Source organism: Eptesicus fuscus, chromosome 6 (genome assembly GCF_027574615.1).
Source record: "Eptesicus fuscus isolate TK198812 chromosome 6, DD_ASM_mEF_20220401, whole genome shotgun sequence".
In the NCBI taxonomy this organism is placed as follows: Eukaryota; Metazoa; Chordata; class Mammalia; order Chiroptera; family Vespertilionidae; genus Eptesicus; species Eptesicus fuscus.
Window position 1 is genome coordinate 105,060,813 of NC_072478.1, and position 9,782 is coordinate 105,070,594.

Here is a 9,782-nt window from a genome sequence, read left to right on the forward strand (position 1 = left end):
CCTGACCCTTTGACCTTGATGACCTTAACCCCCGCAGCGCACCCCCGTGACTCCGTCTTCCTCAGGGCTCAGCTCCAGCGATTCCCTTGCCAGACGCTCTTCCCTACACACGCACGGCTCCTTCCTCACCTTCCTCACTTCTGTTCACGTGTCGCCGCCTCGGCGAGGCTGACCCCAGCCCTCCTGCCTCCCGTACCTTACACCCCCCGCCCCTTAAAGCACGGGTCACCTTCTATTACTTTTACTAACTTACTGATTTCATGTGTCTCCTGTAAAAGAACAACTCCACGAGCAAGGGCCTTTGCCTACTGTGCTCACTATTCCTAGTTTCAGCACCTAGAGCCGTGGTCGGCAAACTCATTAGTCCACGGAGCCAAATATCAACAGGACAGCGATTGAAATTTCTTTGGAGAGCCAAGTTTTTTAAACTTAAACTTCTTCTAACACCACTTCTTCAACATAGACTCGCCCAGGCCGGGGTATTTTGTGGAAGAGCCACACTCAAGGGGCCAGAGAGCCGCATGTGGCTCACGAGCCGCCATTTGCCGACCAGAACAATGCCTGGCATAAAGTAGGTGCTCGTGAACTATCACCAAGGGAAGGAGGGTGGAAAGTGCCCCCGCCCAGAGAAACGCATGTCCTCCCACTGCCTAGAATTCAAGAGAAGAAAGGGCATATTCTAAGGAAAGGACCCAGTGTCTCCCCAGATTGTCCAAAAGGAAGCCCCGGTTTGGACCTTCTCTCCTGTCCCCTGGAGAGAGGGACCGTTGTCTGGGGGAGGGGAGTGTCCTTCCCGGCCTTGGAACTGCCCCAAGGTCTGGCGGCATTTGAGAAATCAGCTCTGCTGCCTGTCCATCATCAGAGCAGGAAGCCACGGGGCTGGTTTCTGAGGGTGAGGCCTTGTTCCGTCCTGAGGAGGGGGGATCAGAAGGGGTGGGGGAGGCAGCTGGAGTGTGTGTGTGTGTGTGTGTGGGGGGGAGGTGCCAGGGCCGGAGAAGCAAGCGGGGCTGGGACCTGCTTGGCCAGAGAGCTGTGGAGGAGCTGGGGCCACCAGGCAGGGTCTGGGCCATTGGCTCTTAACCTGGGTGCCCGACACCCAAGGGATCTGTGGAGAGCATTCACGAACTTTCATGGGAGAAATTACATCTTGAATGTTACACGCCTTTAATCACATGGTGCATTTCCTTTCACCGTAAATATAGGCAAAGATCGGTGGTGGTGGTAGCAGTTGCGACAACGTGGTCGTTGGCAGAAAGCACACACGCGTAATTGCTGGGGATCTCACACTATCACCTGTGCTGATGGTGTCTTCAGAACCAGCCGCTATTGTTCTGCCGAGGGACCTTATTTCTCTAAGCAGATACAGTATAATCACTGCTTTCATATCCATATTTCAGTAAAATTGGTTTCCTTTGTAATCCTATTATTTTACATGCTTTTAAAACATTGTTCTGAGGGCTTGATTGGACTAGAGGGGGGCTTATGGCACCAGAAGGCTATCAGGCCCCTGTAGCTGTTCCCTAGAGACGCCCACAGGGACACAGGGGCGCCTGGGGGCCCTGCTTTCTTCCAGCCATAGGAAAGGATACATCTGGGGGTCCTAAGGCTGCTTCCCACCCACCCCCCCCACCCCCAATCTGATCCAGGGGCCCAGACCTAGCCCGGACAGACTGTCTGCCTGCAGCGCCTGCAGCGCCCAGTGTGAACAGCAGGTGGCAGCCCTGCCTGGCCATGCTTCCTGCAGTCTCTTACCAGAGGTAGCAGGTGGGCGCCACAGGGGGACAGCGGGGACAAGGATGGCAAGCATGTCGGGAACATTTCGGTCATGAGAGTCATGTGACAAGTCAGTATTTTGGAGACTGTGGTCAGCAAACAGGGGAATGTGGGCTTTGTTTTTCTTTTCATTTTCTTCTCCCAAATGCTCCAGTGTGCTTCCAGGAATGGACAGCAGGGGGTGCTATAAACTCTCCTGAGAGGAAACCGGCCACAGAGCAAAGACTGGAAGGCCAGGCCTCCCCTTCCAGAATCAGTTGCTCCCACTTCGGCTGTAGTTTCTGACCAGTCACTACAGTGACCCTGAAGGGTCACTCCCAGGTCCCCAAGGAGCATTTGACTGGGCCCCAGGCCACTCCTAGCCTGACCCCGGAGGCGGCTGGTGTGGGATGGGGCTGTGGCAGGTGCTGCATCTTCTCTCCAACAGAAACCGCAGCCTCTGGCCCCCAACAGAGGTCAGATCAGCTCACTCTCCTGCTCACAACCCCCAGCGCCTCCGCATAACCCTTAGCACCACGTCCAAACTCTCCGTTTGGATCCGAGGCTCTCCCACGTACACCCCAGCCGTCTGTGCCTAGTATTCACCCCTGGCCAGGACCCTCAGGGCGCACCCTTCATTCATTCATTCATTCACTCACTCAGCAAATGTCACGGTGCCACGTGCTGGGATGTGCAGCCACGAACAAAGCCAGGCCCGGCCTCCTGGGCTTCCCACCTTGTGGATGACCAACCAACATGGAGCCAAGAGCCACAGACAGCCACCAACCGCCAGAGGCCGCTCGTGCGCTCTGGGGCCTCTCCTTCGCGCTCTGCCCGGGGAAACTGCCTGAACTCTGGCCGGGGCCCAGCATGTGTCTGGTGCCCAAGAGGCTGGGAGTCCCGGCTCCGGCCCGGCCCACCCATGAGCGTTCTGGAGACGAGTGTGGCTTTTCGGTAGAAAACCAGAGGCTCCCCCAGGCTCGGGCTTGCCATGGAGATGCTCTCGGATTCTGAGCTCCAGGGGCTGAAAATAGCAACCAAGACCCCGCAGGTGCCTGATGACGACGCCAGCACCAACTCTGCCTGAGGCGATGTGCCCCTTCCCCCAGGGTGTAAGCGTTCTAGGAAAAGGTCAATGTCGTGGCCCACGTGTTCTCACATTCCACGTGGACACCGTGGGCGACCGTGCTGTTTTCAGATTCAACCCCTCCGCGGGAACGGTGCCTGAGGCCCTTGTCTGCTGGGAATGGCTCGTTGCAGAGCCGCCTGGCTCAGCGACTTCTCCGGCCCACACAGCACGCCACAGGCCACAGGGCGGAGGGAGGAGGCGCCGAGGATTGCACTACGCCCGTGGTCGGCAAACTGCGGCTCGAGAGCCACAGGCAGCTCTTTGGCCCCTTGAGTGTGGCTCTTCCACAAAATACCACGGCCTGGGCGAGTCTATTTTGAAGAAGTGGCGTTAGAAGAAGTTTAAGTTTAAAAAACTTGGCTCTCAAAAGAAATTTCAATCGTTGTCCTGTTGACATTTGGCTCTGTGGACTAATGAGTTTGCCGACCACTGCTCTACCCGGCTGCTGGGCTCCCACCTGGCGCTGGGGGCTCCTGGCTGCTGCCTTCAGAGGGGCCACCTGTCCTGGGCGTGACCAGGCAGAAGCTGAGCTGCAGGGGCTGCTCTGACCACCAGGGGGCGGCTAGACCCCAAGGATGGCGAGCCGATGGGCCCGAAAGCAGGGCTGAGAGCAGTTCAAGCCCTGTTTCCCCTTTTCTTCCCCCTCCCGCCCCCAGACCCGAACAGCCGAACCCAGTCCCGAAGGGCAGAGCCCAGTAGCCGGGCCCCGAATGAACAGCCCAGCCAAGAACTGAGAGCCGAATCTAGACCCAAAGGGCGCACACTAGTTCCGAAGAGCCAGCCGAGAACTAAGACCCCCGCCTGGCCCCGAATATCCCAGCCCTCCCCTTTCTTGAACCCTCCCCACAGCCCTCCGGGAGAGCCAGGCAGGGCTGCTGGCTCAAAGCCTTGCAAGCCGTGTGACCTGGGACGAGTCTCACTTCCCTGGTGGCGACTGAGGAACCACGGAGACAGAGGAGCCGAGGGGGTGGCCCGCTCGGCCACGTGCAGCCACTGACCTCTCTGAGCTCGGTTTCCCCGAGATGAGGCCTTGGAAGTGGCTGGGAAGTAGGTGTGGGGATGTGTCCCCAGGGACACTGGCCCCACCTTGGGGTTCCTGGAGGACAGGGGCCAGGTCTGAGGTCTTGTTCCCCGGGTGTGCGGTGACTACACCCCAAATGCAGGCAGCCATGCCCATGAGGGCCCGGGGGTGAGGGTGGGCGTCAGAGGAGGGACCCTGGAGGGGAGGGCGGGGGAGGGCGTGGGGCAGTGGAGGGCGTGGGGCGAGGGAGGGCATGGGGCAGTGGAGGGCATGGGTCTCCTTTCGGGAAGTGTGAAGCTCGGAGTGTGGCAGCAGCCAGCAGCGTCCTGGATGAGGGACCCGGGTTTAGGGGTCGCAGACGCCCTTGTGTGAAGGGACCAGGCTAGGGGTGCTGTGGAGGATGGGGGCCACCTGTGTGGGCCATGCCTCCCTGGGCGCCCCGGGCAGGACGGAGCTGTGTTCTGGAAGCCACACCCAGGACCTCTGCCTGTGCTGGGCGCCCTGTGGAGCCAGGAGGTGCCCCTCCCCCCAGCCCACGTGTCGCCCCCGGGGCCGGGTGACCTTCCGGAGGCGGCTCTGTGACTTTCCTCACAGCCTGGCCTGCAGCTCCACCTTTAAAAATAGTTGCAAAAAGCCCATTGCTTATTCAATGAGCTCTTTTGTTAAAAAAATAACAAAACCCTGCAGCTTTGGTTTGTTTAGTTCATAAAAGGCCGACTGCGATTATTAAAGAGGCGGCGGCTCATTAAAGAAAAATGAGGTGCTGGGAGGGAGTGGGGGAGGGCTCGGGTGGAGAGGGTGGGGGCCAGGCGGGCTGTGGGGCCGGAGGGGCCAGGGCACGCGGGCTCCCATCGCAGGCCCCTCTGAAACCTGGGCCATCGGCCCCCCTCTTGAAGCCTTAATCTTATCTGTCTGTTGGGGTAACAATAATAATGACACTGGGCCTGGGAGTCGGAGCTGAATGGGACCCCCACCTCCCTGCACCGAACCCCTCCACCTCTGCCCCCCCCAGCCCAACTCTGGAAGGAAGTGACCCACTCAGGCCTCGCCCACCTCTCACCACCGCTCAGCTCTTCCCAAGGTCATCAGTGTCCTGGTTTGTCAGGCACCTCCTGTGAGCAGCGCCGCTCCCTGCGGCTTTCGGCTCTCACCTCGCCGCCCCGCCGCCCGGCAGCCTTCTCCTGGGCAACAGCCCGTCCTTCCCGAGACCTGCAGACCCAGCTCTCCCTGCGCCTGTGTCCTCTCTCCCTCTCCTGACTGACAGAGCCTCCCTTCCCCCAACTGGTGGGCGCAGTATGACGTAACCTGGGCCTGGACATACCTGAGTACCTAACCAGGCTCCGTATATGGACTATACATTGAACCACCAATCAGCACCTGCCAAATGCCCTAAGCCCTTATCCTGAAGTACTGAGTGACTAACTATGTACCTTATACGGACCATACATTAAGCCACCCATCAGCGCGTGCCGAGTGCCCCAAGCCCCATCCCTTCCCATTCCTCCCCTCAAAAGGCGTGTTCCCTTCTGCTCGTGCTGCTGCTCTCCCCTGCAGACAGCCCGCAGGCCCTCCTCCTCTAAGGAAGCCTGCAGTCCTGGTGTCGGCCTCTGTCTGATCTTTCACTGCCGCCCTCCATGGAGGTGGCTGGTTGCATGCCCAGACTCTGTCCCTTCTGTTTTTCTTAGAACGGTGGTCCCCGTTTGCTCTGAACCACCACGAACCCAACGAAGCGACTTTCCCAGCGCCCTGTGCAGCTGGGGGTGCTGATGAGAAGAAACGCAGAAGTTTGGGGTGAAACGCCCGCAAAGTCCCCTTAAAAGGGAGACAGACGGCTCCTCTCTATCCCTGCAGCCACCATCCTCATCAAAGCCACTCGCATTGATGACAACGGCTTTCCGACTGGGGTCCCGCTGCCCCGTTCTCCCCAAAGCTGCCAGAGGGAGGGATCCTTCCAGGCATGAATACCGGACCCTGTCACTGACCCGCTCAAGCACCTGCTGTGGCTCCCCCTGACCCAGGAGGAAGTTCAAACTCTGTATTGAGCCAACAGGCCCTCCTCGCCCACGGCATCCCTCTCAGCTCACTGCCCAGTCCCTCCCCCTCCCTCTAAGCCCTAGTCCGGCACTGTCCCATAGAAAAAAAAGTCAAGCCATGCGTGGCATTTAAACTTTTCTAATGTTCACATTCAAAAAGAAAGGAAACAGGCCAGATTACTTTAATACTATCTTTAACGCAGCAACACCAAAATATCACCGTTCAACGTGTAAGCGATATAAATTTAACTCATGGGATGATGCACCTTCGTTTTCTCCTGCTACGCCTGCGCCATCTGGCGTGGGTATCTCCTCTCGCGGCATATTTTAACTTTAGATTTCATGAAATGTACAGTTGGAAAAATAGACGCACATACCCGCCTTGTTCCAACTACGATTAAGAGTCTTCCAATGACTGAATTTTAACGGAAATGAAATAAATCTGAGATTCAGTTCCTCGGTGGCACCAACGATATTTCAAATGCTTGGCGACCACGCACGGCTGATGGCTGCCACCATGGACGGCACAGCCTGGGGTCCGGCCCAGCGGACTGACAACTGCCCGAGAGGATGCAAAGGTGGCCACGCTGCCCACTGAGGCAGGGCGGCTTTGGAGTGCTGAGGACCTGCGTCCTGGATTGGTTAGTTTTCAGTGATTGAAACTAAAAAGCCACCCGTGGCCAGCGATTCCTCCTGGGAAGCTGCTGTCACCCCCAGGCCTCTCGCCTCCCAGCCTTGGCCTTGCCTGACCGCCCGCCCCCCCCCAGTCTTCCCCTTGCCTCGGTCGTCAACTCATTATTAGGTTGCGGCCGCTCCTCTGTGGTCCTCATTACCCTCTTCTGTTCTCCATCCCAATAGTGACATTAAAAATATATGTATTTTTATTGATTTCAGAGGGAAGAGGGAGGCAGAGAGAGAGAGAAACATCGATGATGAGAGAGAATCATTGATCGGCTGCCTCCTGCACACCCCCTACGGAGGACTGAGCCCACAACCCAGGCATGTGCCCTGACCGGGAATCGAACCGTGACCACCTGGTTCATTGGTCAACGCTCAACCACTGAGCCATGCTGGTCAGGCCCAATAATGACATTTTTTATCACAATTAATTGTGTTAGTTTTCTTCCCAGGGGAAGGGTGAGCTCCAGGTGAGCACAGGCCACGTCTATCCTGCTCGTCACTCTATGCCCAGCGTCCTGGGACTAGTACGTGGTGAGCATTCCATAACACTTATGAATGGATGGATGAATGAATGAATGAATGAACGAACACTCTGGAATGAATGGAGTGTCACAGTGCCTGGAACTCCACTATTAGATCGTCGTTTGCTTTGTGGTTCAGCTTGGTCTTCTTTCTCTTCTCACAAGGCACGCATCTTCCTTTCCAGGTCAACACGTTCAGGAGACGTGGGCTCCGCACTCCCTGTGGGGCCACTAACTCCTGGCACGGCTCCAGCCTCCTGGTTCTCTCTCTGACCTCCGGTTCCCCTTTGAGGGCGAGGGGTTTCCGACAGGTTGCCCAGCATACACACACCTGGATTCTCACTGCCGAAGCCCAAGGTCGGGGCTTCTAGAAAGACCAGAGGATGGACTTCCTTGAGAAGGGCTCGGAGAGTCCCCCAGCGCAGGGCTGGGAGGGTACAGTCCGGGCCCACGTGCACCCCACGCTTAGAGACCTGCTGGAGTCCAGGTGGGGTGGGGCGGGGCTGTCTTTGCTTAGAACCGCCTGGTGGGGCGTTCTGAGGGCCGCGGGCCTCGGCAGGTCTGGGCCGGGGCAGGGAGGTCCTCTGGCCGGGGCAGCGCCCGGAAGCAGACTTGGTCATGGCCTTGGGCCGGGCCGTCTTGTTTCAGTTTAAAGACATCAGAGGCTGCGATGGAGCCGGGAAGAGCCGCCTCCACGGCGAGTCCCTGAGCTCCGGAGTGTGACGCCTGGAGAAGGGACGGCTGGCTCAGGGCGACGCGTCCCCGGGCAGACGGAGGATCAGCCAAAGCCGGACTCGGCCGCAGAGGGTCCCCGGGGAGTGCGTGAGGCTGGCGTCCCTCCAGGCCCTGGACAGGGGCCAAGGCCAACGCTGCGGAGATGTAACAGGACAAGGTGACTGCAGCGGCTGGCGGGCGTAGGGCGACGGGAGAGGCTGGAAGAAAGCCCTGCTGTGGTTCCGGCTGCGTTCCCCACGCTCACCCGACTGCTCACACACCTGGGCAGGTGCCACACTGGGCAGGCGTGCGCCCAGCCAGCACGCCCGCGGACACACTCAGCGGCAGGCTTCCCCCCCACACCCCCAGCTTACCACCCACACCTTCTGTTCCTAGAGGTGCGATGCCCTAGAAATCCCTTTCCATTCAAGGATTTCTTGGGTGTGCAGCCAATTGGCATCCCTGCCATGGAGCTCCTCCGCAGACCCTGCCAGGAGCGTCGCCTGTTGGTTTATTTCGGGAGCCGGAGAGGCAGTGAGGGGAAGAGCCCTCAGACGTCTGGAGTGTTTCATCCACAGGAAGCCTCCTGAGCACGAACCCCGGAAGCCAGGCCTGGCTCCAGACCCCGGCCTTCCTCTCTCCGGGATGGCGGGGCCGGAGCCCCGCCCTGGCAGGCAGGGAAGCGGGTGGTCTGCCCTCGTGGCTCCAGCACCTGGCACAGCGCCTGGCCCACGGAGGGTAGGAAGTGCAGTCTGCCCATAAGCAGATGTCAAGACAGGATTTTATTAGGGGGATGCCTGGGTGGAGGGCTGGAGCGTGCCCCTCCCCAAAGTTCCCGTCCTCTCGGGCCTCAGAATGTGACCTTCTTTGGAAGGAGGGTCTGCGTAGACATACTTAGTTAGGACCTCCAGAGGAAGTCATCCTGGAGGCGGAGGACCCTAAGATGTCCCGTTAGGGGAGGAGAGGACACGGGGACACAGGGGAAGTGGCCGTGTGACGACGGAGGAGAGACTGGAGTGATGCGGCCGTGAGCCAAGGAAACCACGGCTTAGAGACTCACTGAGCGCGGTCATACTCGCGGAGGGTTAATTCCGGCAAAGGAGACAGAGTCGTCAGCCAAGGGCAGAGACGCGGGGGCAGAGACGCGGGGGGCAGAGTCCAGGAGGCTCCCCGTGCCCAGCTCCCAGCTGCCCCTCACCTCTCCTGGCAGTGACACAGAGTCATGCTCCTCCGGAAAGTCCCCTGAGCCGTGGTGTCGAGTCTTCATCGGAGCTCCAACATAGACACAGTTCATTGTCCACATGGCTGACCCCAGCCCCTCTGGAGGTCAAGCTGTTATGACATGACCCAAAGTCCCACCCTTATTCACATTGTTAGACTTCCTGGCAGGGCCCCAGGTAAACAAAGTCACTCTTATCAGACGGGACATCCTGAGGGCTTAGAGAGCGCCTCCCAGGGGCCGAGGACAAAGGCCAGCCCTCCCTGGACGGTTGACTCTTCAGTAGACACCCATAAACGGACCTTGGACAAGACACTAAACCTCTTGGGACCTCAGTTTTCACACCTGCAAAATGGGTAGGTGGGCGCGCGCCTTCCTTCCAGCATTGCCAGGAGGATTATGGGAGATGGCATCTGTGCACCCAGCGGGTCCTCAGGAAGAGGAGGCTGCGCTGGCTCAGTCGGACGCCTGACTTACACGTGATCCATCCCCAGCCGCGGGGCGCCAAGATCTAAGGGCCTTGTTCAGGGTGTGGGGTTCCTAAGGCGAGCTGACAGCCCGGCTGCAGAGGCAGAGCAGAGCTCATTATGTGCGACCTTTCTGATGAATGATAAAGAGCGGGAGCCGCATGCTGAGCACGGGGAGGGAGGGCGGCGAGGCAGGCAGATGGGAAGGAGAGGGATTCTGGTTCTGTACCAGGAGAGCCGGACCT